Source organism: Hemicordylus capensis, chromosome 6 (assembly GCF_027244095.1).
Source record: "Hemicordylus capensis ecotype Gifberg chromosome 6, rHemCap1.1.pri, whole genome shotgun sequence".
In the NCBI taxonomy this organism is placed as follows: Eukaryota; Metazoa; Chordata; class Lepidosauria; order Squamata; family Cordylidae; genus Hemicordylus; species Hemicordylus capensis.
Window position 1 is genome coordinate 131,926,399 of NC_069662.1, and position 27,806 is coordinate 131,954,204.

The 27,806-nt window shown below is 43.9% G+C and overlaps 1 protein-coding gene and 1 long non-coding RNA gene across 7 annotated transcripts in view; one reads left to right on the forward strand and one right to left on the reverse strand.

The window, feature by feature from the left end:
- On the reverse strand, positions 1-27,633 carry LOC128330386 (uncharacterized). The gene is made up of 2 exons (XR_008310067.1): positions 27,510-27,633; positions 1-591 (listed from the first exon to the last, which is right to left on the reverse strand). It is a non-coding gene; the product is annotated as an uncharacterized LOC128330386 (long non-coding RNA).
- Positions 1-27,806, forward strand: part of CALCR (calcitonin receptor) — a 360,448-nt gene that overhangs the window by 286,823 nt on the left and 45,819 nt on the right. The window lies entirely within an intron of this gene.

The following is a 27,806-nucleotide window of genomic DNA, read 5'->3' on the forward strand; positions in this document are numbered from 1 at the left end:
TGAAGAAGAGTTCTTGTATGATTTATGGAACAAAGGAGAAATTGACTTTTCTCCTGTTACCTGAGGGAGCAGCAGAAATGAGTACAAGTCAAAAGACAGGGCTGTGAAAACAGAAATACATTGCTCTTTTCGGGAGGTAAATGTTCACTTTTCCTTGTTGAAATTCAGCAGGTACCCTGAAGCTTTTGTTATTTTTCTTTCTTCCTTGATGCTGCCTCATGAATGCCTTGAGGAATTTTAAAAATTCATTTTTATCAGGAGCCAGGCTGAATTCTGAGCCCCATTGGAAGCAAAGTGGAGAAGTCCCATTAACTTCAGCCCAGTCTGCATTTTGCTTCAGTGGTTTGGACATTGCTCAGCATTCCATTTTTTGCTGGACATAGTTAAAACTGAACGTCTTTAAAGCAGCTTATCGGAGTTCCTAAAGGGTTGCCAAGGCCACTTGCAGCACCTGAATAATTCAGGTGAGCCTTTCTGATATTGTGCTGACTGCAATTATCTGCAAAAGCCTTCAATACACAGGGTGAAGATGTGTCCTGGGAAATATCCGAGCATCCATAATAGATCAGGGTATCGGATACCCACATTTCCCTTGGAAAGAAAAAAAAGGTGATATAGTAATTAAGTTGATAACAGCTGACATTCAAACTAACACTATGCTGGCATGGTGCACAGGGACAATCTTCACTGATCTCACCTGTCCTCTGAAACTCATTCTACCTCCTGAAAATATGTCCCTGAGGGTCGCATGACCCTCAAGAACATATTTCTGGGAGGCAGAGTGGGCTTCAGAGGAAAGGGAAGATCAGCAGAAAATTGCCCCTCCCCTATAGCACCAGCATAGTGTGAATCTGTATATCAGCCACCGTGTTTTTAATTGTTTCAGTCCTAGCTAAAATTGGTTATGTATCAGTTGTTGTCTATTGTTACCAATAGAACAAGCTAGTTGTAAATAATTTAAATTATATTGTTTTCAATTGGACTTAGTTGTGACTTATTGTAGCACTATTGAGGCACTTTCTCTCCCTTTTTTTCATATTCCTTTTGCTTACACTCACTTGTCTGATGAGATTGCTATATTTCCACTTTGCCCTTCATCTTCTTCAAGGTCCCCAAGTAAGGAAAGGAATCTTTTTGTGCAGTTTTCAGTAAAGGCATTCAGCAATACTTCAGATAAGCTGAGCTAACTCTTATCACTCTCCCACTGTTTCTATTTTGATACATCCCATGTGCAGGAAAATGAATCAAGCTGAGAATTTAGGTTCAAGCAGGAGAGAGAGAGAAATCTCATAAGACTTTCTGTTAACATATTATTATTATTATTATTATTATTATTATTATTAAAATATTGTCTATATATTTAATTATCTAAGGCAAACGCGTGGCTAATCCCATGAGTGGGTTGGAGGGAGAAAAATGGCAGCTGCATACAGCGAAGTAAATGCCGGCCAGCTGGCCAGAAAGGGTGGTGGTGGTGAGAAACTGGGGGGGGGGGAAGAAGCCGGCCCGCCAGCCAGCCAGAAAGCGAGGGGGAGAAGCCGGCACCTGGTTGGCCATAAAGTGGTGGGCGGGCCAGCCAGCCAGAAACAGGGGGTAGGGGGAGAAGAAGCCGGTGCCTGGGACAGCCAGAAAGCGGCTGCCTGCTGGCCAGAAATGAGGGAGGGAGGGAGGGAGAAGCCAGCCTGCCAGCCAGATAGTGGTGGGTGAGAAGAAGCCAGTGCCCAGCTAGCCAGACAGCGGCGGGGTGGAGGGGACAAGAAAAAGGCAGCGTGCAGGCCAGCGGGAGAAAAAGACGGTGGCGGGTGGGTGGGCTGGCCCGGGGCACAGATGCTCTGTGCCTGGCCCAGCTAGTTGTTGTTATCATTATCATTAGTAGTAGTAGTAATAGTAGTGGTAGTAGTAGTAGAAGTAATTTAAAATATGTATATCCTGCCCCTCCAATATAATACTGTTTGGTGTGGCTCACGAAAGTAAAACAATAAAAGTAATATACAATTTAAGACAATAAAACACAATGTAGAATCAAAACAATTAAAACAAACCCAATTAAATTAAAAATTCACCAGGCTGTAGAAAAATACATTAAAAAGCCTCTCTAAACAAGTAAGCCAATGCTTCCACACCCTCTCTACAAAGGTAGTTGCGTTAATTATCTGTACCGATCACTCTCAACTGTTCAATTAAACATCATGAGAAAAACCCCTACTCTGCCAACCTATACTTTAATCAGTTATTTCTATTGTGTCATCAGTAGACAGGCTGAACTGCCTGCCCCCACTTGGACATCCTTTGAAGTGTTAGGAAATTGTGAATATTTGCTGACATGATGCGCAGCAGTAGGTCAGTGTAAGAAGCGCTGTGGATCCATAGGGAGTCTCCAGTGACCTTACAGTGGATGCATGTTGCCTGCAGTATTCCTGTGGCAACAGCATGTGGACATGAAGGGAGAGAGGAGAGGACTTTTGGAGGAAGGAGAGAGGAACAAAATTGCTCCCCATGGACTCACATCCCTTCATATGCCAACCTATTGCTACTCATCCAGTCAGCCAATGACTCTTTCATTTTTCTTTTCTTTATCCAACTGCTTTAGCTTTTCCTCATATTATTTAGATTCCAAAACCTTTATTATCTTTATGAGTCTCTTCAAAATCTTTTTTCTGAATGGATGGATGTGTTTTAATAATAAATAATAATAATAATAATAATAATAATTCAATTTATATACCGCCCTTCCAAAAATCTCTTATTACATAGAGAAATAATAAATAAATAAGATGGTAATTATTTTAAATAATTACATGCTGCTTTTTAAGCTAGAAATATTCAAATCAGTTTACAATAAAAGTCCATCATAAAACTTACCAAAAGGTCATTAAAATTATAAACAAAGCAACAAAATACTATCTTAAATAAAAAAATATAGAAAGCAAACCAATGAAAATATCCACTAACAATCACCCATTAATATCCACTAACGATCACCTTGGGCAATAAAAAGGTATTAATGGGCCATCTGAACAATAAAAAAGCTGGTGCCAGACAAACCTGCTTTGAAAGGGCATTCCATAATTGCAACTAGACACACACACACACACACACACACACACACACACACACATGCACACCTGCATTGAAGTAATTTTGAAAGGAAAAACAGCCAGCAGAGATTAGCACCCCCTCCCCTCCAACTCTTCTTCCTCTAATATAGATTTTTTCTGATCTCATCCATGTTACGGACAGCCCTGCATGTTGATATCATGCTGCAGTCGGAGAACTGGAAACTTAGAGCTGAACATGAGGAATCCCCAAATACTTATAAGCTCAGTCATTTAAGACCGTATGTGACTGTCCACTGTGTCAAAGATTCTCACATTAAGACAAAGAGCAGACTGCATTCAGGGCAAATCTTCAGAGGCAAATAAGGATTGTATAGAGTGCAGTGACTGTTAAATGAATTCTGACAGTAATCCAATTTCTACTTACTCTATTGCCGTTCTTCCTTACCTTCTTTTTGATCAACCTAGGGTGCTCTTAATTGCTTGTCATGATGTGCTTCTTTATATACCTAGCGTAAGAAGTATTGGCATAGGCTGCGAGAATTTCCCATGGATTATATGATTATGCACACCACACTTCCTTTGAAAAGTTCCATGGGCAGCACTGCCAGGTTTGGTTTCTTTTGGAGGAAAGCACTGGAGACTTAAGATATTTTTGTAATATTGGCTTTATTTACAAACACATGAATAGAGCATAAAGGTAGACAAACAGTAGGCATTCCTACAAAGCAGCAGATCTGTTCCTGCACATGAACTTTCAACAGAGAGGCCCTGCAGGATAAACTCCTGAAGTGGATCACATTCACTTCACCTTCTGCCTACTCTCAGCATTCATCAATTTTCTATCCCTCCTTCCCCTCTCTCCCTTTCCCGCCCAGAGGCATATCTAGGGAAAATAGCACCTAGGGCAAACACTGAAATTGTGCCCCCTGTCCAAACATCCCACACCCATCTTGCAGATAACTTTACCATAATATCTGCTGAAAAATACAAGTCAAGCTTGTTAATCTTTTAATATTTCAAAAACTATTTAGCAGTGGACGTAGACAGACCAAAAAATGCTGGAAAACTACAAATTTAAGTATGCTGGGGCTCATGAAAGACCCAAATACTATTTGGAGGTGTACTTGGGAAACTAAACAGAAGTGCCTGTCTAATTCTCTACTATGCATTGTAGCATCACTATTACAAAAGTTTTAAAGATAAATGGAGAATTTGACTTTTCCCAGATACTCTGAAAATAATTAAAGGATATGCAGAGTAAACTGTGTCACTGCTTGGAATATATTCTAGTATTTCAGAAAGACAGTTAAAATGAGAGAAAGAGTGCCAGAAACTCCCAGTGGGCCTTAATACTAAGGATTTCACACTGATTCAAAAACAAACTCACCATTAATAGCCATATTATTAAGTCATCACATTTAACTCACTTATCACAAGAAGCAAAGTAAGAGCAAATGAATACAATCCTAGCTCATAAGATTCAGCTCAGTATTCACAAGCCCTGATTCTCTGTACATAGTGCCAAACTAAATATGTGTAAAGTGACTTATATTAATTTTTTTTAAAAAAGATTTTACCTGTAGCCCCTTTGGGGGGCTTCCTAAAGGCCATGAGGGGAGGTCTGCAAAGGTTCCCCCTCCCCCTGCTGGCCTCTAGGGCCTTGCAAGGACCATGTGAGCATGTGCAGTAGCCATTTTTAAAAATAAATTTTGTTTTTTAAAAAAATTTTTTTAAAATTAAAAAAAATTTAAAAGGCCACTGAAAAACAATGGCCACTGCACATGCTCAAATGGCCTCTCTGAGGCCTGGCATGGCCTAGGGCCTCACAGAGGCCATTTGAGCATGTGCGATGGCCATTTTGTTTTTGGTGGCCATTGTTTTAATTTTTAAAAATGGCACCCCCCTTCAAGTGGTGCCCGAGGCACGTGCCTTGTCTGCCCAACCATAGATATGCCCTTGCTCCCACCCTCCCCTCTCTCCCCTCTCCCACCCTCCCTCCCAGCCCCTCCTAGAGTCTCTTCCAAACTGCACTAGGGTTGGATCAAACCCCCATTTTCACCAAAATTTCCACTGGGAGTGAAAATAGAAGAGAGGATTCTACACTTTCATGGGCAACCCAAAAAATGGTCTCAGATCTTGAGAGAGGAAATGGGGGGCTTGGCTAAGGCAGTGGAATTGTGGCAGTTTTTACCGCTTGCTACCTCTTCAGGCAATAGCAGGTGTTAATTTGAATAAGAAAAAACACCTCTATATCCCTGTGCCCTGAGCCTTTCTCCTCCTCTTGAAATTTAATATCATTTCATGCCCCCCACACACAAATATGAGAGAGGTTTCTAACCCCTACTGAACCCCAGGTTTCTGAGATTTTGACAAATTGGGGAAATCAGAAACTTCACCCACAAGTCTATTGCAAACTACAATTTTTTGCACACATGTGCATGTGTGCTTACAGAGAGAAAGAGAGAGAGAGGGAGAGAGAGAGAGCTCCAATGAATGTTTAGGCTAGTTTTTACTAATACTAAACTAGACCTATATTAGTGGGAGCTGGCCTTTATCTGTTCTGGGCCATGGGTTTTTTTGGACTGTGAATATGATCAATGGACTCATAAAATTTGACACATACACCTGCCCATTAACCTTAGCTGGGAAGAAGACATGGGTTGAAGGGAGCTCACTTTCCCCAATTTCTCTCTAATTCAAACACCCAGTGATGGTCAATTATCTCCTAACCAGTAGCTCCCATCAGCTAACATTCTGGGCTATTAACTAGCAATATGCCTAACAAAAGGATGGTCAGCCTTCAGCACAATGCTATTTTTACAGTGTGCCCAGGTACTCCCCCAAGACCATTGTTACGGATGGGTTAGAGTAGTTGCCCAGAAGTCAAATATCTCACAGACAGGGGAACATTTCATTACAATGATTTTCCCAAATATAAACAAAATATATATACATTTAAAAGATACATAGTGAAATAGGATGTTGTTAATAACAATATTCTTGATGTAATTAAACAATAATTTGGCACATATAATACAAGTAAACATTTCCCAAGCTTTTTTAAAAAATCACTGTTCACTATGTTGGGGATCTTTATAATGGCACATACTTGGTAGTATTAATATAGTATCACCATTTTTTGAACATGTTAAATTAATCATTTTAAAGCAGAAATCAGATTATAGTAAATCACTGATCTACTCAGTTCTGCTCATGCATTTAGTCACTGCAGAGAACAGCAAAGGCGGCCAGTCTTATTGTTAAAAGAGGTTCACAGCTGAATGACTTCATGTTGTAAATTCTTGCAAACCTTCTGTTAAAACTTTATATTAATTAATAATCATAGATCATTACTCTAGTGGATTTAACCCAGCCTTTGTCTTAGAGCAAGCCCACTTGAGGGGAAGAAAAATACTGAATCATCCCCTCTCTATGCTTTCACCTACAAAGGCTGTTCATTTAAACCTTCCTGTTTTACCAATAGCTTAGTCACTGCCACAACCACCCAATTATTACAGAGATTTTTTTAAAAATCTTGGATTAGGGTGGAATTAGGGAGACTCTCCTTCTCTTATTCTCGTAAAAGTACAATAACCCTCCACGTGCAGCTTACACGTGGTGAGAAAACTTGGTAGAGTTGCTGAGCAATCAGAATTGAGACATGTGTTGCACCAGAGTAAAATCCCCTTTCCTGAGTTAAAAATCCACTCAGAGGCAGGTAAAATTTTCCTATTGTTGAATGTTAACCATCCAGAGATGAAAGTTTGGGCGGTATATAAATGTAATAGATTGATAGATAGATAGATAGATAGATAGATAGATAGATAGATAGATAGATAGATAGAATGCAAAGAACAAAAAGAGAAAAACTTTATTTAAAATACTACAGACTACTTCCATCTGAGGCTCTCTCAGCTTTTAGTTACAGATAAAAATTACTCAGTCAGTTACAGGAATACTTCTAAAAAGCACCCCTGCTGCCAGGAGCAGGGATGTAGGAAAATCCAAAAGCACACTTACGGTTTACAGAGTCTTTTACAACACCCTGTTGGATAGTTGGGCACAGGCTATTCTTTCTTAGCTTAGATGCATTACAAATAGACAAATTGAGAACAATATCTGGGAAATGCAGGGCACACGAAAGCAAAAATAAGTTTCTGATGCAAACTGACTAGCAAACTGTTCCCTAGACTAAATCCCCCTTTCCTTGAAAATTCACCCCAAACCTGATGGGGTAACTCTTGACTCTTCAAGCTTCCTGAATTCCTGTCTCTCAAGGATCTGCAGATGTCCTTCCATGAGAGAATTCTCCAGGTTAGCTTTTGGCCATGAGGCAGCAAAACTCCATTGCTGCTCCTCATAAGCCTTCCGCCCGTCCTCTCTCTCCTCCAGCCTAGCTTCTTCTGCACAAAGAACCCTCTCTTCCTGCCACATGGCCCTCTAGATCCCACCCACCATGTGCTGAGTGGCTGAGCCTGTCACTCAGGGTTCATCTCCGGTTCACCTCTAGACAGGGTTCACCCCCGGTTCACTCTTTACAGGAAAGGAAAGGCTGTTACTGCCTGATAGTTACAGTTACAAAAAAGATTCTTGTTACATTCTGTGCCTCCTTTTGTTCAGATTTAATGTGATAATTCCAGCATTTTTGTGATAGGCTGTATTTTTTTTAAATTAAAATTGACATTTTATTAAGCTGGAAATTAGCTGAACTACTAGTTTTATTAAACTAGTAAAATACCTGTCATAGTGGTGGGTTGTGGTATGTTATCAACCCAGGACCTGGGACCAAATTTCTTCATAAGGTCTTGCCTGAGGTCTTCCTATTTGCCTACAGCAGGGGTGGGCAAAGTTGGCCCTCCAGCTGTTGTCAAACTACAACACCTATCATCCCAGCCACAACTTATTGTGGCTTCAGTTGTAGTTTAACAACAGCGGGAGGGCCAAGTTTGCCCAGCCCTGACTAACAGCCTTCCTCTGGTCACTCTTATAGGCTGCCTTTACTAAAAGTGATTACAACAAGGAGACTCAGCATAATTGTCCTTATGATACACAAGAGAAAATCAGTTGGCTGCTGTTCATGTTTCTGAGATTAAAAAGATGAAACACTTGACCCAAGAGTAAACAGAGCTGAATCTAATCCATGCCTTATTTAAAAAAGAAAAGAAAAAAAACATTGCTTCATCTGTGCTTTCAAAGCAAAGCCTCCCACATGAATGGAGTTTTCGGTGAATCAGAGCTAATTTATTATCCAGTGAATACCAAACAACTGCACTTGAAAATGTTCCAGTTGTGACAGCATCTGTCAAAAGACAGAAAATTTAAGTGAACGTTGGAGGGTTTTTTCTTTCATCTGCAGGCCTCTTTTCAGTTGAGAAGGTTAATACATTATCACAGGACAGGTTGTTACTTTGCTCCCAATCTAGGCTATGAAAATGCTTTCCACAGGCATGCCTTTGCCATCAGGAGGTTTCAGGTTTGGCACCATGAATGTAATACAAGAGTATCCTACTCATAGAGACACAATGTCTTCTTTGCTTTTCTAAAATTTAATCTCTGAAGTGTACACTTTTGGGGGAAAGTAAGGAACACATCACTGTATGCCATGTATGTCCCTATCTTATTCTTCTCTTTCAGGAATTCCCAATTTTGAGTCACCAGATGTTTTTGGACTACAAGTCTCATCATCCCCAGCCACAATGGCCTTTATGGCTGAGAATAATGGGATTTGTAGTGCAACAACATCCCGAGATTCAAGGTTGCATACCCCAGTTCTCTTGTAATCTGTAGTACAATAAACAGAGGGTTGGACTAGACCTTTGTTTATTCGTTTGTTTATTTATTTCTCTATCTACCTATTTATTTAAATAAATAAGAGATTCAGTTGTAGTTTAACAACAGCGGGAGGGCTGTACATGGTTATGTTTTTCCTCACAACAACCTTAAGCTGAGAGAGAAGTGACTGGCTCAGATTCACCCAGCATGTCTCATGGCTGAATGGGGATTTGAACTCGGGTCTCCCTGATCTTAGTCCAGCACTCTAACCACTATACCACACTGATTGTTAGCAGGTTGTTGAGGATTAAAATGAACTTAACCCTATGTATGTAGCTCTGATCTCCTTGGAGGAAGGATGTGGTGGTACATATATGACCCATCCATCATTAGCTGCCTTGCCTACTTAAAAAAAAGGATTGTTTCTTTTTTACCTGTGTATCTATTACTGATATTTATTTATTTATTTATTTATTTATTTATTTATTTATTTATTTATTTATTTATTAATTATTGAATTTATATACCGCCTAGTATAGAAATCTCTAGGTGGTGTACAGAATTAAAACATAATATAAAACATTTAAAATTCATAAAAAGATAAAAATCATTATAGATAAAAACACACATTAAAATTTAAAATTTGATCTCAGTTGAAGGCCTGGGAAAATAGGTATACCTGAATGTGCCCCCCATATTTGACCCAACAAGTACTTGGAAAGGGAAAAGGAAGAAAAGCAAAATAACCTCCGAATATCAGTGATAGGAATAGATCTTAGGATACCATACAGCTTCTAACTGAGCAAAGAAGCACCTTTTTAAAGTGGTGCTTCTCTTTTTTTAGCAGGGGGAGAGCAACTAGCCCTCTCCAACCCCAGCACGGCATCACTCTAGTGGCTGTTGCTGGTGTTTGTCTTATGTTTCTTTTTTTTATTGTGAGCCCTTTGGGGACAGGGAGCCATTTTATTTATTTATTTAGCTATTTATTTATCTATTTATTTATTTATATGTAAACTGCTTTGGGAACTTTTGTTGAAAAGAAGTATATAAATATTTGTCGTATTCGTATTGTAGGACTCTGTTTTACCTAGTTTCCTTGTTTGCAGCCTTTATATTATTTACTCTTTATATGCATGCATAGCTCTCCATATTAGCACTTTGGCAAGTACAGGAAGTAGATTGCATAGACACAGTTCTATACTGTTCTTGCTTTATCTGTATGCTCCTCATAACACTTTGAATAGTCGCACTATCCAAATCAACTATGTGTACGAGAGAAATGCTTAAATGAGTATTAAAAGTAAATCAAATCATCAGCCTTGATGAGGCTTTGATTGTCATTTTTCTAACTAGAACAGGATTTAATAAATAGCACAGATTTTGAAAATAGGTAGTGATATATGAGTGGATATCATGTGTACAGACAGAAATCTGATTTAAAGCTCTACTGCTTAGCCTAGTGTAGTCTGTTGCTTATTTATTCCAAGCTGCGGACATTTGGAATTTAAACATGTTGTCATAGAGCAATGATCTAATAAACAGAACAAGTTTAGTAATCCATACCCAATGCAATCTTGTTTAAGACTGAATTATATCGTCTGAAGAAAATGTCCTAGTGTCTTCAATTTGAATTCAAATTGACAAATGGGCTGCTTTCGGTACTGAGAGCCAGCCTGGCACATTTCGGCTCTTGTTTATCAACTTGCATGACTGTTGCCTTTTGAGAGGACTAGACCAGACCAGTAGACTGTATGCAGAGCCATTCATTAAGGGACAGTATATCTGCTGCATACTTTAGTAGGCATCTCAAAAATCTACGCAAAATCACCACCTTAGGCTAAAAGCTGCACAACTCTTGCCTGTGAGGAGAGGAGAGCTGGTCTTGTGGTAGCAAGCATGACTTATCCCCTAAAGCTAAGCAGGGTCTGCCCTGGTTGCATACGAAAGGGAGACTTGATGTGTGAGCACTGCAAGATATTCCCCTCAGGGGATGGAGCCGCTCTGGGAAGAGCAGAAGGTTTCAAGTTCCCTCCCTGGCTTCTCCAAGATAGGACAAGATTTTTTTTATTGAACCAACAAACTACCAAAGCATACAGTACATTGCCAAAGCACAATTATATACAAAGTGGTTGTTTGTACATGATATATCTACAAAGATTTACACACAAGGATTTGGAAATCCACAAGGTGATGAAGTATATGCAAGTAGTACTGTAACTCGGGGGTGGGGGATTTCAAGGCACATCAGGTAATCGGGGCGGTTACATCCGATGTCCATTTCCACAATTTGTCCCATTGCTGTTTAGAAGAGATACTCTTGTCTTTTTGCGCATAACCATACAAACTTTTCCAGAAGAGATTTACTGTCTCATCTGCGTGGGCTGAGAGAGATTCCTGCCTGCAACCTTGGAGAAGCCGCTGCCAGTCTGTGAAGACAATACTGAACTAGATAGACCAATGGTCTGACTCAGTATATGGCAGTTTCCTATGTTCCTATGATTTGAATTCCACTGGAGCAAAGCACGTTCCTGTATCCTTGTGGTGGTGCATCCTACTATGCTGCTTTTTAGTGTATTTGGCTCTGTGCATCACAACTGGAGAAGGCAGTGTGCTGGCGGAGACAGCCAGTGGGTAATCCACAGCCTCTGTCAATCTGCCACCTGAAGTGGCCACCTCAGCCAATACAGGCAAACCTCACTATTTGCGGATTTACCATCCGCGTTTTCACGTCTCCATGTGTCTCTAAATGACACCCGTTTTCATTATCTGTGGATTGAAGGGCTAAAACCCATGTATCAGTTCCTAGAGGGCCGGAAGTGGCCACAAGGTCACTTCCTGCCATCATTTTTTGGCCCATTTCTATTAAAAACAGGCATTTTCCCCGTAACTTTTTGCAGTTTTGTGGGGTATTTCACTGCTTGGGAGGCATTGCTGGACACAAGGAGACCCTGGAGAGCATGGGACAGCTGGTTTTTTGCCCATTTGCCATTTTTTTGCCTGTCCCCCCTCCCCATTTTAGCTGTTTGGGGGCATTTTGCAGTTTGGCATTGCTGGGCACATGAAGGGCAGAAGGAGACACCACAGTGCACTGTGTAGTTATTTTCTTTCCTTTTTTCACCTTTCCCCCCATGTTTTTTGCCCTTTCTAATCAATCCAGGAACCTAACCCCCCTCTCCACATAGGCATAATGCCTCATTACTTGCTGTTTCGTGACTCAAGGTAGTAGGTGAGGAACAGAACCCCCACGAGTAACAAGGTGTGCCTGTATCATTAGCAAGCTAGCTGTGCCCATTCCTATCCATGCCCACTTCATGAGTCTTCTGCTAAGACCTTCTCCGCAAAATTAGCTTTACAGAACAGCAACATAACAACATACCCAAACTGGTACATGGAGCACTGCCAGTGAATCCTGCCACCTCAGGATTAAATCCTGGTTGTGCTCACAACAACACTGTCTATTACATAATGGGATGGACACAAGAGTCACTGAGCTCCATTCCAAATACTTATGTGTAGTTCAGCAGCACACAGAATTCATCTCTTAGGATTTATATTATGCATAACTGCTGCTTGCACTTGCTCTAAAGTTCTAGAAACTCTCTTTTCAAAACTGGAGTTTATTTCACACTGGCACAAGGTGATATGCCCTCAGAATATTATGTGGCAGGCAATTCGTCTGAAAGCATGAAATATGTTTTGGTCTAAATGTTGAGAGTATGCACACACACACCCTCTGCTTCAGTCCCGCTCTGTTTCCAGACCATCTTCAAGGGCAGCCCCATGTACAATGTATTGCAATAGTCAAAACAGAACAGTACCAGAGCATGAATAATTGTGTCCAGGCTGTCTCTGTCCTTAGCTGCAGTCACAGCTGTAAGCCCAACCTCAGCTTGTGAAAGATGCTGCATATTTAATTATTTATTACATTTATATCCCGCTCTTCCTCCAAGGAGCCCACAGTGGTGTACTACATACTAGGGTTGTGCATTTTGTTTTGTTTTTTCTGTTTTGTTTTTGGCCCGAATCCGAAACACCATGTTTTGTTCTTTGTTCGAAATCAGCCAATCCGAAACACCCCAATTTTGTTCTTTGTTCAAAATTGCAAAATCTGAATCCGAAACGTTTTGGACTTTGAAAAATGGCCCCAGGGAAAAACTAGTGGGTGGGGGTGGTAGTGCCCAATGGGTGGAAACTACCATCCAAATTTCAGAGGAATTGGGCAAAGGGCTGATTTTTGGTGAATTTTTGAAGTATAGGATTTTTCCCATAGGGAAGAATGGAGGTTTCAGCAAAAGTATAGCTTCATGTTGGGAGGGAAAGGGGTACCCCAGAGCAGAGTAGGGTGGGTGGTAGTGCCCAGTGGGGGCAAGGAAGCTGCCAGAATTATTTCAAAGGAATTGGGCAGAGGGCTGATTTTTAAAGATGTAATGGAGTTTGCGCATCTGTAAAGTTCTTCCCCATAGGGAATGATGGACCTCCATAATTCCTGCCCCATAACTGCACTTGGGGGGCACCAGGGTGGCCCAGAGTGAGTGGTGGTGTAGAGCACATAAGGTGCCAACCACCCCCATGGGTTGCTAACCCATGGGGTGCTAGGTTCTGTTGTTTCTGAGATGTTTGAGTGTAGATTCAGATTCTCTGGTAGCATATGAGAGTGGATTCATGGTTTGTCATTGAAAATCTTATATGCTACCAGAGAATCTATACTCAGAACACCTCAGAAACAACAGAACCCAGCACCCCATGGGTTAGCAACCCATGGGGGTGGTTGGCACCCTGTGTGCACTACACCACCACTCGCTCCTGGCTACCCCAGTGCCCCCCAGGTGGAGTTATGGGTCTTCTGAAACCTCCTTTATTCCCTGGGGGGGGACCTTAAGCGTAAACTTCAACAATTCCTAAGAAATCAGTCCTTTGCCCTATTCCTTTGGAATAGGGCAAGTGGCAGGCGCCCCTTGGGGCACTGCCACCCAACCCACTGTTTTGCCCCTCAGGCCCCCTTTCTGCCCCGAATTTGCCCCAAAGACATGTCAACTTCAGAAATTCTTTTAAAATCAGCCCTTTTCCCAATCCCTTTGGAATCTGGGTGGCAGCAGGAACCCATTGGGGCACTACTACCTGAACCGCTCTTCTGCCCCCAAAGCCCCCTTTCTGCACCAAATCCACCCCAAATAACATCAACATCACACATCAACAACATCAGAGCTTTGGAAAAAATCAGGCAGATTTCCAAAGGTCATGCACTGCCACACACCCCCCCCCCCGCCCAAACTGCAATTGATCTAGACACAACAGTATGAAACAACAACAATGAAATGAACACTGCCCCACTAGCCAATGAGGGTAAAATTTACCCTTAATTTTGCTTAAAAGGAATAGGCAATTGCCAGCAGATCAGCCCATGCTTTCGCTGCCAGTCTGTGGGCTGGAAGGGCTGGAAATTCAAACAGATGTCAAAACTCAAAATGGAGACTGAAGGAGAAACAATTTTTGCGATTGCAAAATGGAGTTCCAAAACAGCTGAAACAACAAAACATTTTGTATTCGAAACAGGGACATTTTATTTTGGCTACAAAACTTTCTGTTTTGAGCATTGGGTGTTTTGTTTTGGCTACAAAACAGCCGAAACGGCCTGTTTTGTGCACAAAACGTTTTGTATCCAAAACGAAATGCACATCCCTACTACATACTTGAGTTTCTCCTCACAACAACCCTGTGAAGTAGGTTGGGCTGAGAGAGAAGTGACTGGCCCAGAGTCACCCAGTTAGTATCATGGCTGAATGGGGATTTGAATTCGGGTCTCCCCGGTCCTAGTCCAGCACTCTAACCACTATACCGCGCTGGCTCCTTTGCACCTGTATACCTTTTGGAATATGCACAATTATGCTGTTGGAGTCTTGAGAAAAGCTTGAGAACCCGCCAACACTTACAGTGGGTGACTGTTGCAACTTCTGTCAGAACAGTAGCTGCAGACACCAATGAAGGGCTCCTTTTCAGCACTTACAGCACTGCTACCAATTGCTCATTTCTCTTCCAAAAAGCACTTAGCTTCTTCTAACAGCAGGGGGTGGGTGGAATAAAGAAGTCACTACCAATGTTCCCTCTAACAGGAATTCCCAGATGTTGTCTAAAGTAAAGGTGAAGTTGTGCCTTCGAGTTGGTGTCGACTCCTGGCGCCCACAGAGCCCTGTGGTTGTCTTTGGTAGAATACAGGAGGGGTTCACCATTGCCATCTCCCATGCAGTATGAGATGATGCCTTTCAGCATCTTTCTATATCACTGCTGCCCAATATAGGTGTTTCCCATAGTCTAGGAAACATACAAGCAGGGATTGGAACCAGCAACCACTTGCTCCCTAGACAAGTTACTTCCTTGTCGTGCCATTGGTGTCTACAACCCCCATAATCCCCATCCAAAAGCCACTGCAGCTGGGAATGCTGGGAGTTGTAGTGAACAACATCTGGGAATTCCTGTTAGAGGTAACACTGGTTACCTCTAACCAGTGTTACTAACTACCCCTTCCCTTCATTTCTTAGGGACATAGGAAGCTGACTTATACAAAGTGAGACCACTAATCCATCTAGCTCATCATTGTTTTCACTGACTGGTAATGGTTCTCCAAAGTTTCAGGCAGGATCCTTTCCCAGCCCCACCTGTAGATAGCAGGGATTGAACCTGAGACCTTCTGCATGCAAAGCAGATCCTCTACCACTGAGCTATTGCCCTATCCCCAAATATCTGATCTTCTTTTAATAAAATCTGGAGATTCTGGACCTGGTACCTTCTGCATGCAAAACATGTGCACTGCCACTGACCTGCACCTCCTCTACATCCTTTCTTAAGGTTGTATTTGTATTTGTAATATTTGAGAAAATTCTCCAATATCAGGATAGGAACCCCCTGAAATTCTCTTCTAAATTGCACTTCAGAGAAATTTCTTATATCAGAAGCATCTGATATAAGGCAGGTGGGTAAATGAGCCATGGTGGCCCACATGTTCTGCAGTGATACAAGGGCAGAAAAGGTCCACACATTGACAGAGATGCAGGCAGGAAAGATGAGCCTGGATAGTGCTGAAAGCGATGTCTCATCCATTTAAAAATACATTATAAAATGTTAGCATTAAGAGTGAAGGTTTCTTCTGCAGCCGAGCATGCAAGGAGGGGGATGGGGAAGCAATTTTTGTTTCTCTCCTCCCTGAAAAAGTTCTGTTCACTGCCAGGAATACGTCCCTGAGGGTCACACTGCCCACTCCATGTCCCTGAGGGTTGCACACCTGACACTGTGAGCCTTCTGTAGCACAGAATATTTCTGGGCATGGAATATTTCTGTAAGCAAAAGAGGCTTTGAAGGGAGGGAAGAGAAGCAAGAGAAGTAGACCTTCTTCTGCCATCATATTGCTGCAGAACATGTGGGCCAGTGTCAGCAGGCAGCAGCACTGAGAGGGCTGGAAGCAGGAGCGGCCGGTGCAGGCACCGCTGGGGGCGGGGAGGTGAGAGGCACCTTTCAGCACAAATTAATAGGTGCTTAACCACACTGGCCGCTGCCTGGAAGGGGGCTTTCTGTGGGTGCTTGTTATGATCAGTTCTGAGTGCTGCTGATAGAGTCACCTGGAGGCTTCTTAATATATGATGGCTGATTCCCAAGCTGCTGTATGAGCGGGACCTGGGAGATTTAAAACAGACTAGGAAATATACTGCATGTAATATTAGAATATAAAATTACCTTTAAACCACTTTGGTATAAACGAAACATTATATAAAAGCTTGCCAGTGAAGATTGATGTTGACTGTGTTTTGAATAATATTTCTTTAACACACTTCATATATTGATAAATTGCTAGAGCTGAATTCTTAATGCTAACATTTTATAATATATTTTTAAATTAATGAGACATTGCTTTCGGCACTATACAGGCTCATCCCTCATGCCTTGTCTAATAACTTTCCCAAACCTATTACACATCAAGAGACTGAGCTTCTCAAAAAGCTTTAAATTGATGTGGGAATTAACTCCTAAGATGTCTGCAGAATGTAAATCACAGTGCTACAAGCTGTGATTGCTGCAGGAGATTGGAAGTATAGAAATTTAGGTAACGTATTAGAAATATGGGCAGCTTCATAGAATTAGGTATCTGGAGAAGCTAACAGTGCCTGCATAGTCATTAAGCTGGAAAGGACAGAAAAGGCCATCACATTGAATCCTCACCAGCAAGATACATAGCAGCCTTTGACAAATCAAATAATGGTAATACAAACTACTGTGTGCCACAGGTGGACAGTTTACCTCCATAAGAAATATGCAGAGCCATTGACAGAGGATGCCTCGAGCTAGTGAGCCAAGCCACATGCAAAGAACTGCCAATCCAGCTTAAGGGAAATCCCTTCCCCAACCCAAATATGGAATGGGGTGGTGATGTGAAACTCATAATTTTGGTTCATATTGTACTGGAACTACAGATCAGTTGGTCCTACTTTGGCCAGCTCTTGGGCAAGGCCTGTTTTAGGATATGCAGGAAAGTCCAGTCCAGCTTAGCTGAGTCAGCTCTGTACAGAGAGTCAGTAGTAAATAATAGAGTGGTTAGAAGAGAACTCTAGAGACCTGGCTTCAAAGCCCCACTCAGCCTTGACATTCGCTGGCTGAGTGGGCCAGTCACTCTCAGCCTCAGTGGACTGAGCCACATCCATATGCATAGACTGGTGGCTGCCATTTTGTCCCTAGAATCTCCTTCAGAATGATGCTCCCTGGAGGCTTTACAGACAGGGCTTCTACCCCGAATCTCCTTCAGAAGACAGTGTGTGCATTCACACACCAGCCAAACCTACCCCAAAGTCCCGTCGAGATCCTTGGACGCACTCCACACACAAATCGGACTTTGTCTTGCGAATGCTAGCTTATCTCGAGGTATTTCCAGGTTTTTAAATGCTGGTTTTAACCTACTTTTTCTGAAAACTCAAATAGGGAGAGGCACTGATGTAGAACCATTAGCCTGATTAGAAGGATACTCTCTTTAGAAATGCAGATGTAGCTCTTTAGTACTCTTTAGTACTCTTCCCCCCGCCCATAGTTGGCTAGAAGGAAAACACGGAGGAAAACATGTGAACTTGCAACAAAACAAAACCCAAGAGCAGAGGGGAGGGGCTGCTTCCCTCAATGCCACGAGTCTGATTCGAAGTGGCTTCGCTCAACATTTACCCTGCAGCATGAAGCCATGTGCAAATAACTCCCTGGTGATGTAATTTATTTTATTTTATTTTATTTTATTTTATTTTATTTTATTTTATTTTATTTTATTTATTACATTTTTATACCACCCTAACCCAAGGTCTCAGGGCGTTCTCAGGGTGGTATCACTCCAAGGGATGGATCTGCAGGGTGAATGGCAACTGCTGGGGCAAGTACCCTTGTTAGTGAGTTTCACACTCCTGCCACCCCTAAAAAAACCCACCCTGAACTCCCTCCCATTTTTACTGATTGCAAAGGAAGTTGTGAAAATGGGGAGATTTCAGCTCTGCCCTAAATGGCTCCTCACCTCAGCCTCCATCCGTGCCTTTCTCAGATATTCACACAAACTGCACTCCTCCAGACAGATAACTCTCTCTTCCTGTGCTCCCCATATTGCAGAGGTTCAAATATTGCAGAGGTTCCCAACCCAGATGTTGTTGAATTACAATTCCTATCATCCCCAGCCACAATGGCCAAAGGATGGGGGCGATGGGAGTTGTAGTCCAGCAACATTCGGGGGCCATAAGATATTCCACTCTGATTTCCGCCATCGCTTCTTCCTTACTACCTGCTCTGCCTCCCTCCCTCCCACCACTTCCCTCTTACTGCTCATGGAGGTAGCCAGCAACAGCAACAAGGCTAGTTCAAATCAGCAGCAGCTGGTCCCTCTCCTCCCACGGCACCTGAAAGCTGTTCAGAGCAGCGGCATGCCACCCAGCACCCATTGCGGCAGAGGATTGGCTCCGCCACTCAGCTGGCCTCTGCACATGCATGGAGACCATTTGCTGGTCATGCAAATGGCCTCCGCCAGCTGAGTGGTGGAGCTGATTCTCCACCGCAGGGGGTGCTGGGTGGTACGACACTGCTCTGAACGGCTTTCAGGTACAGCAAGAAGAGAGGTAAGCACCTACAAATTGACAGTTAAAGGTGCCTCCTGCCACCACCATCCCTGGCTGGTTCAAATATATATTTAGATGCTGTCTATTCCACCCAAGCACTGTTAGCATTCACCAATTGGGGAGTAACTCTGTATTCACCTTCCTTAACCAGCTTCACATGAGGAATGTGCCTTATTAATGATTCGAATGATTCAATTTTCAGTAGTCATTTTCCTATCGGAAATCGTTTCTCAAAAGTAAAGGAAAAGCAGACGAGGACATGTAATTGTATGAGATGAACCTGCTGCACTGATCAGATTACATCCCTGCCTTTTGTGATGGCTCCCTTCACTTCTCTTTTTGAACGGCTACAGAGGGTCATGATTTGACTGCAATTGGGTGTCAGGGGGTGGGGCTTGTGGATTTCATTAAGGGCCCCCTCATACCCCATCATTTGAGTAGGGATGTGCAAGCCAGCTTGAGATCAAGCCGGTCCGGTTTGGGCAGTCCAAGTTTGAACCGGACCAACCCCAGTTCTAAGAACCAGCTTGCAGGCCGGCTCTGGAGGTATACTTGTAACAGGGAATCTGGCTAGGATTCCCCTTTGCAAGTCAAGGGGATTCCCTAGCCTAAGAAGAGGGGCAACAGTGAAAGGGGAATCCTTTACTTTTAGTTTCCCACCAGTGGGGGCAGCTGCGGCAGTGGCTACATTGGAGGAGGTGGGGGCTGCTCCAACATCCTCCCACCGGCCTCCCAAATGGGAGTTTGGGCCAGCTTAGGCCCAGTTTGGACCTAAGGGCGCGGAGGCCCTTCAAGTGCAAATCGTGTGGTGATGTAAATCATGTGGTGACACAAATGCCTTCTGCACACACTCAGAGGCCACTCTAAGGGCATCTGTGCATGTGCAGAGGCCCGGACTGGAAGCTGGGGTTGGTGTTGGAGGAGCCCCTGCAGCTGCTCGTGATGTTGCCGCTGCTGTCCCTGCCGTCCCCACTGGTGGGAAACTAAAGGTAAAAGAATCCCCTTTCGTCATCACCCCCCTTCTTAAGCCAGGGAATCCCCTTTACATGTAAAGGAGAGTCCTAGTCAAATTCCCTGAGTATACTCCCTGAGCTGGCCCACAAGCCAGCTCGGCCAGAGTGATGACCGAACCAGATAGGGCCCAGTTTGTCCAAGACCAAGCCAGGCTAGCTTGAATCCGGTCCGGTTCTGTGCCCATCCCTACATTTGAGTAACAAGCCATTAAAATGTAGACTACAGATTCTGTTAAGGGGCTGCTACGCAAAGTGGGGGAGGGAGGAGGGAGAGAATGCATCAGCTTCTCCAGATTCCTCCTTCCACCTCTGTGACAAGGCAGCCTTGACGTGTTATTTGTATTCCTTTCTCAAGAGCTGTTTGACTGGAACCCTGTGAAACAGACTCTGGCTATCTGAATGAATGCATTTGAAGTACCACAGTCAGAACATGCAAACAGAGGAGTCCATCTTCCAGTGTATTGCCTTTAAGAGGGACACTGATATTTTGATACAACAAACTCACCTACATAGATTGGGATGGGGCTGTAGCTCAGTGGTAGAGGGTCTGCTTTGCATGCAGGAGGTCCTGGGATCAATCCCTGGCATCTCCAAGTAGGCCTGGAAAAGACTCCTTCCTGAAACCTTGGAGAACACTGCCAGTCAGTGTAGACCAGGCTGCACATCTTTGGCCCTCCTGCTGATATTGGACTACAACTCCCATAATTCCTGTTTGCCACTGTGGGAGTTGTAATCCAACAACAGCAGCTGGAGGGCCAAAGATGTGCAACCTTGGTGTCAACAATACTGAGCTAGATGAACCAATGGTCTGGCTCCGTATAAGGAAGCTTCCTATGATTATTTTATATGCACACACTGTTATTGGCAGTCTATCGTATTCCAACCAGCAGTTCAGTCTGCATGATACACTTATCAGAACCAGGAGCTGCACTAGCACTTCACGCCTGATATCGATACATCCCGTCGCTTAACACAGAGGATCCTGCAGAAGAACTATATGGGGCCTCAATAATTTGACAGCCGTACACCTGCACCTCAATCAGTATGTCCAAGAAATGAACAGATACATTTTTAGATCATCAATAGGATGCTGCTGTAAGACGACAGAGTGCCTCCTTTGACCTGAATTCTCTCTTGCATTCTTTTTTTCTAGGCTTCTTTGGCTTGTCAGTCAACTATAGTTTTGTACTGAAAGGCAGTGATGATTTTGCTGTTTATTGGCAGGTTTTAGACACATGCATGCTTTGGTTAGATGAAATCATATCATGACTTGTGCACTTTGAACAAAGCCCTGTGTGTCTGTCAATCACAACAATACACAACAAGCCATGAGATCAATAAGAAGAGAAAGAAGGTGTCTTGGACACCAGCTGAGAGGCTGCATTCAGCACCCGAAGGACAAGTGTAGAACATATTGAACCATACTTTAAGAAAGCAGTCTTAGGAGGATTGAGGTAACCATTTTTAATGAACATGTTCGCCAGCTACAAGGAGCATGCAAATCATGCTTTCTTCTTAAGTGCTATTCTTCTGCCCTCTGTGCTTAATTTGCAAAAAAGAATATGTCAGGCCCTTCCACTGGTGCCCGACTACACAGGGCACTTACCCAGCAGAACAGGGGCAGGGGCACTTACGGAGATGGGTCCAGCCCCCTTTGGAGGCTGCAATGCCTGTTGCAAGAGGCCAGGGAGGCAGGGGCGTAGCTATAATTGAGCAAAAGGATTTCAAAGAACACGGGCCCCCAGCTCCTGAGGGCCCTCCAGCTCCACTCCTCCCTATTTTCTTCATTATCTCTCTCACTCTGGGGGCCACCAGGGAGAGGGATGAACACGGGCCCCCTCTCCCCTAGCTACGCCCCTGCAGGGAGGGCATGGAAGGCTGGGAGGAGGCCACCCATGGCTGGGAGGGAATGGTCCGGTGGGCAGCCACCTGGCTGTGGCAAGACAGGAGTGGCCCCTGCCTCTCTGCTGCGGTGCCGTGTGAGGATGGCTTGAGAAGGGGCGGGACCCATGAAGACAGCAGCCTCCGCTGTAGAGAGTATGATTGGGACTTGGAATAACCAGGCATCGGGAGGGGCCAGTAAAGGACGCAGCTGGATGTCCCTCATGTGCGGAACTATTTAGTGGGCTCACGGCCGATGAGGAGGAGGCCAGAGGAGACAGAAGGTGACAGAGGAGGAGCAGGGCATTCTCTCTCACTGGCAGGTGGAGGAGCATTTGGGTGACTAAAAACCCCTCCCCACCCACCTGAGGGATGTTGGACCCTGCCAGGTTACAGGAGGAAAGAAAAAGGGAAGCCTTACAGAATAATTCCAAGTTTCTGGTCTGCTTGGAAATGTAGAGGATAGTAGATATGTAGAGGATAGTAGATGCTCAGTGGTGGGGGAAATAGACTGCCATGCTCAAGGACATAATAATGTTGGCTTACATCAGGGGTTCCCAAACTTTTTAAACAAGTGTACCCCTTCTGTCCCAAACCTTCAGCTCAGATACGAGAGAGAGATTGAGAGAATGAGAGAGAGACAGAAAGAGACAGAGAGAGAGAGAGCGCACTGAATGATAGTTATGAGATGGGCTACTCCAGTTCTGGCTTATATCCAGACTAAGTTACTTATGAGTAACTTACTCATGAATAAACATTTTGAACTTGCTTTCATTTGGAGTATACTTATCCCATTATTTTCAATAAGAGTGCTTATGATCAGTGCAACTGCAGTGTAGGAAGGTAGGAGAGCTCTGAGTACCCCCTGAAGCCCTTCAAGTTCCCTTAGAATTAGTGCTGCCTGTTGGGACCCTGACTTATGTGATTATCTATACCGATTTCTATACTGATTTCTATACCGATTGTGGAGAACTTTCAAACTACCCTGCAGTTTTTCCCCACGACCCAGCCCAGACAAGAAGAATTTTGATGGCTCACGTGCAAAAGTGGAACACCAGCTCAAAATATACCTCTTTGTTTATTATTTAAGTCTTAAGTAAGTATATTACTTTAAGAATTTTAGGATATTATTAAAGTCTACTCTACTCATAAAACTCAGCTTTATTATGAGTCAGACAAAATTCATATTTCAAGCCCATTGCTTGCAAATTTTGACAGTTGCACTAATCCCCAGATCAATTCTTGGAACTGAAAACAGACTTGAGAGCTAAGCTCAGTGATTCCCAGTTTGTCTGCAAAGTTTGTGAATCACATCAAGTGTCTGAGAAACAAATAAAATGTTGTCTTCTTTTTTTTAACTATATATGTTTAATTTTACTATATGTATTTCAGAAAATAAGGGCAACTTTCCACATACCACATGGGCAGCCATTTTGTCATTACTTTCCAGAACAGCTTGCAGGGGAAAAATACATTTTAAAAAAAAAATCTAATCCCTTTGAGGTTGAGGTTTTGTGAGACTAATATTTTACAATGGATCAGCGGGTAATGAGTTGGGGAAGCTGAATAGGGTGCTCTTTTTACTGCAATCATGAATATCTATATTAGCAAAATAAAATTTGTGGAGAAAGTCGGGTTACTCTGGAAAAAGTACATATCTCACAGGAAGCCCTTCAGACAGGAATTCATTTGCTTAGTGGATAAATGTTACTTTTTGCATTGCAAGTAAGCTCATAAAGGAAAAGATAGTTCTTTATGCACTCTATATCCAGTATCCAAAGACAGTTATAAAGGTTACAAAGAAAGAAGAAAAATGCAGCTTCCTCCTGCATATGCAACGAAACATTCTAGATTTTTAGGAATAGTCAAGGACTAAAGCAGGTTTTCATAGCTCTGATGCTGTTGAAGGGTCTGAGGCTACACAAAATGACTGACATGTCAGGAAAATTACTCAAAGTAGCCCCACTGAAATTAAAACAAGTTAGGCATTGCCTACCTCATCTGTTTAACTTCAGTGGGACTGCTTTGAGCAATTTTCCTCATGTCAACCCTTTTAAAAAAGTCAAAGTCATGAGTTAAGTTAGTGCCAACCTAGGTACCAGACAAGGACTGTACTGCTATTGCCAGGAGGTCTACAAAGCCAGTGAGTCAGTTCAAAGACCCGAGGATAGTTTGCTTGCTACAGGCTAAAGTTTTCTCAGAATAACAATGTGGCCATAAGGAGCTGTGTCATGATGAAAGGGAATGAGCACAAAGAAGAAAGGATCCTGTTTGTGGTGGACTTTCATCCTGTCTCACCAAACTATCACCAGGCAATGAAGAAAAACTACCCTCTGATAGAGAATTCTGAAGCCTCCATGTATTGCTTTCCATCAACCACCTAATCAACACAGACTATTAATAAGAGCAGCCCTGAACCCACCAATCAGCAATCCTGGATGACACGGATGTCAAGCCAGCCACTGCATTACTTGTACTTCTCTAAGGGATACGATCACCTTTAGCAGTACTGCTCAGTATCCGTTGAGGTAATAGAGGCTGGGTCTTGTGATACTATCTGGGATACCTTTGAGCTTGTTGGGGCTGATGATGTGGACAGGATTCTCGCCAACGTAGACACAGCGACCTCTAGCCTGGACCCTTGTCCCTCCTGGCTTGTTAGGGCTACGAGGGGGAGTGTTCTGTCCTGGCTTCGGGAGATGGTTAATTCCTTTCTTCAGGACGGGTTTGTTCCATCAGCCCTTAAAGAGGCGGTGGTCTACCCTCTTCTGAAAAAAGCCTTCTCTCGACCCTAATGATCTATTGTCCAATCTCCAATCTTCCTTTTCTTGGTAAGATTCTGGAGAAGGTGGTTTGTGCCAGTTGATGAGAGTCCTTCAGGAAACTGATTTCCTGGATCCTTGCCAGTCAGGTTTTAGGCTGCAGCACAGCCCTGAAACGGCATTGGTCACCCTGTTGGATTACCTGTATGTGATGTGAGAACCTTGGTGCGAGAAGCGCATCTTTCTTGGTTCTTCTTGATCTCTCAGCAGCCTTCGATACCATCTACCATGCTATCCTTCTGGAGCGGTTAAGTGGGCTGGGCATTGGGGGCACTGTTCTTTAGTAGGGATGTGCAAGGAACCACGGAGGTGTGGTCCGGCACTGGGGGGAGTGTGTCTTTAAGGGCGGGGGGTAGTACTTCCCCCCCCCCCGCCGCTCTTCCCCCTCCGGCACTGGACTTTCCTAAAACGTTCTTGGGGCGGCAGAGTTCCTCCCTGCCACCCCTGCCCCCATCATTGTCTTCAAAGTTAACAAGCAGAAAAAGCTGGTGCCACGTATGCACCCTTTGCAGCGTGCGCGCCCATTGCCGCCACTGGCGCGCTGCATACATCATTGTGCAGTATGTGGCGCACGCACCAGCGGTGACAATGGGTGCGCACACCGTGACGAGCGCATGCGTGGCGCCAGCTTTTTCTGCTTGTTAACTTTGAAGACAATGACGGGGCGGGGCAGCAGGGAGGAACTCTGCCGCCCCAAGAATGTTTTAGGAAAGTCCAGTGCCAGAGAGGGAAAAGCGGCGGGGGGGGTAAGTACTATCCCCCTGCCATTAAAGACACACTCCCCCCTGCTGGACTGGCCGAATTCCGGACCGGTCCGGAGGCCTTTTGTATGGCCCCGGACCGGTCCATGCACACTCCTATTCTTCAGTGATTCCGATCCTATCTCACTGGATGATTCCAGTCGGTGTCGATTGGGGGTCAGTGTTTTGTGCCCCTTTCTTGTGGGATTCCACAGGGCACAGTCCTTGCTCCCATTCTCTTTGACATCTACATGAAGCCACTGGGCCTGGTCATCCAGGTTTGGGGTAAGTTTTCATCAATATGCTGATGATACTCAGCTTTATATCTGTGCCCAAACAAGTGATGCCATCCATGTGCTGGCTTAAGTGCCTAGAGGCTGTCAGGACCTGGATGGGCCAAAACAAGCTCAGGCTTAATCCCTCCAAGACCGAGTTGCTCTTGTTCAGTCTGCAATCTGGCCAATCACTGTGTGTGAGTTTATCTCTTGACGGGGTTGCGCTTCCCTTGAGAGAGACAGTTCATGATCTGGGGGTCCTTCTGGACTTGCAGCTCCTGCTTGATCAGCTGGTGGACGCCGTAGCCAGGCGTGCTTTTGCCCAGCTTCAGCTGGTTCACCAGTTACAGCTTCTCGACTGGCAGGCCCTGGCAACAGTAACTCGTGCCTTTGTTACCTCTCGTTTGGATTACTGTAATATGCTCTACCTAGGGTTGCCTTTGAAAATTATTCAGAAGCTTCAACCAGAATGCAGTGGCCCCTCTCCTCATGGGTAGCCATAGATTTGATAGCGTTACACCTCTTTTACGGTCGCTGCACTGGTTGCATGTCTGCTTCCAGGTCCAGTTCAAAGTGCTGGTTCTCACCTATAAAATTCTTATGGGCTTAGCACCTGTATATCTCCAGGATCGCCTCTCTTGGCCAGTTGTATCCCAACCTGTGAGGTCTTCTTAGCTGGCCCTCCTTGGTGTCCCAGGCTCTTGTATAACACGTAGTGCCTGGGCCCGTAGGAGGACCTTCTCTGTGGCTGCCCCCTTCTTTGGAAACCACCCCCCTCCAGATTCGTTCAGCCCCCTCCCTGGCTGCTCTTAAGGCCCTTTTTAAAACCCACCTGTTTCGCCAGGCGTTTGCCCTTTAATTTATTAATAATAATTATTATTATTATTATTATTATTTAAATTAATTGTTATTGGTATTGTTGTTCACCGCCTAGAGTCTTTGGAGGAGGCAGTATATAAGAAAATTTTAATAAGATAGATAGATAGATAGATAGATAGATAGATAGATAGATAGATAGATAGATAGATATTACCAAGAAAGTCTATTACATCAGAAAAAAAATTCACCTGTACTTCCACCTACATCATTTATATTATAGAATGCAAACATCCAGACTACCCCATGCAATATGTAGGCAAAACATCCACAGACCTGAGGACACATTTCAGGAACCAGAAACTTGCCATTTTAATAAAGAAATTGGAACAACCTGTGGCCAGTGTATAAGTTCTATACCTTGCTATATAAATATTTCCAATTGATTCCAATACATCATGAGATTCTGGGCAAATGAGAACAATTTTGGATATATAGACTCAAGATCCTCACACCTCATGGGTTGAACTTGGAGGATAATACATAAAACCACCACCTTACATCCATCTGCAGCGTCTGTCCATCATTATTTTCTTTTCAACTGCCCTGGAATTCTGTTAACACGGTATTCTTAACTGCCACCTTGTGAGCTGCATGTGCTCACACAACCTTTAAAAAAGTTGCTGGTGTCACGCTATGAGTGTAGCCCCTTGTTGGAGCATAAAGACTGATGGGTTTGTGTGTGTTTTTTTTACTTTTGGGGCTACTGTAGTGGGGATCTCAGGAGAAAGTTTTCTTGAGGAAAGTGCTGGACTGAAAAAGAAAGCGCAGGGAATGAGAAGGAAGCAGCCAAATAGAAGCGCTTTTACCCCTAGACCTTGGGGCCCCGGTCTGGGGCCTCCAAATGGCCAGGGGGGCCTCTTGCCGTCTTCCTGCACCTGCACCACCACTGCCCTGCCGCACCGAACCTCCGTTACCTCCCCCGCCCCATAATTCCAGCCACCAACCTGAGCATGGCCAGGGGGTGAGCCGAGCAGGCCTCCCTGCCCCCCATGGCAGCAGATGGAGCAACCACTGGGCCTGTCCATCCGGCCCAGTGCCTCTTGATAACTGCTAGGTGCTCCCGCGTTCCTGTGCAGTTGAAATAGATCGCTGCAAGCCTGTGATGTCACGGGCTTACAACAATCTATTTCAACTGTGCAGGTGTGCTGGAGTGCTTCACAATTATAAAGAGCTGCTGGGCTGAACAGACAGGCCCAGCAGTCACTCTGTTTGTCGCCACCGCGGAGGGAAGGACTGCTTGG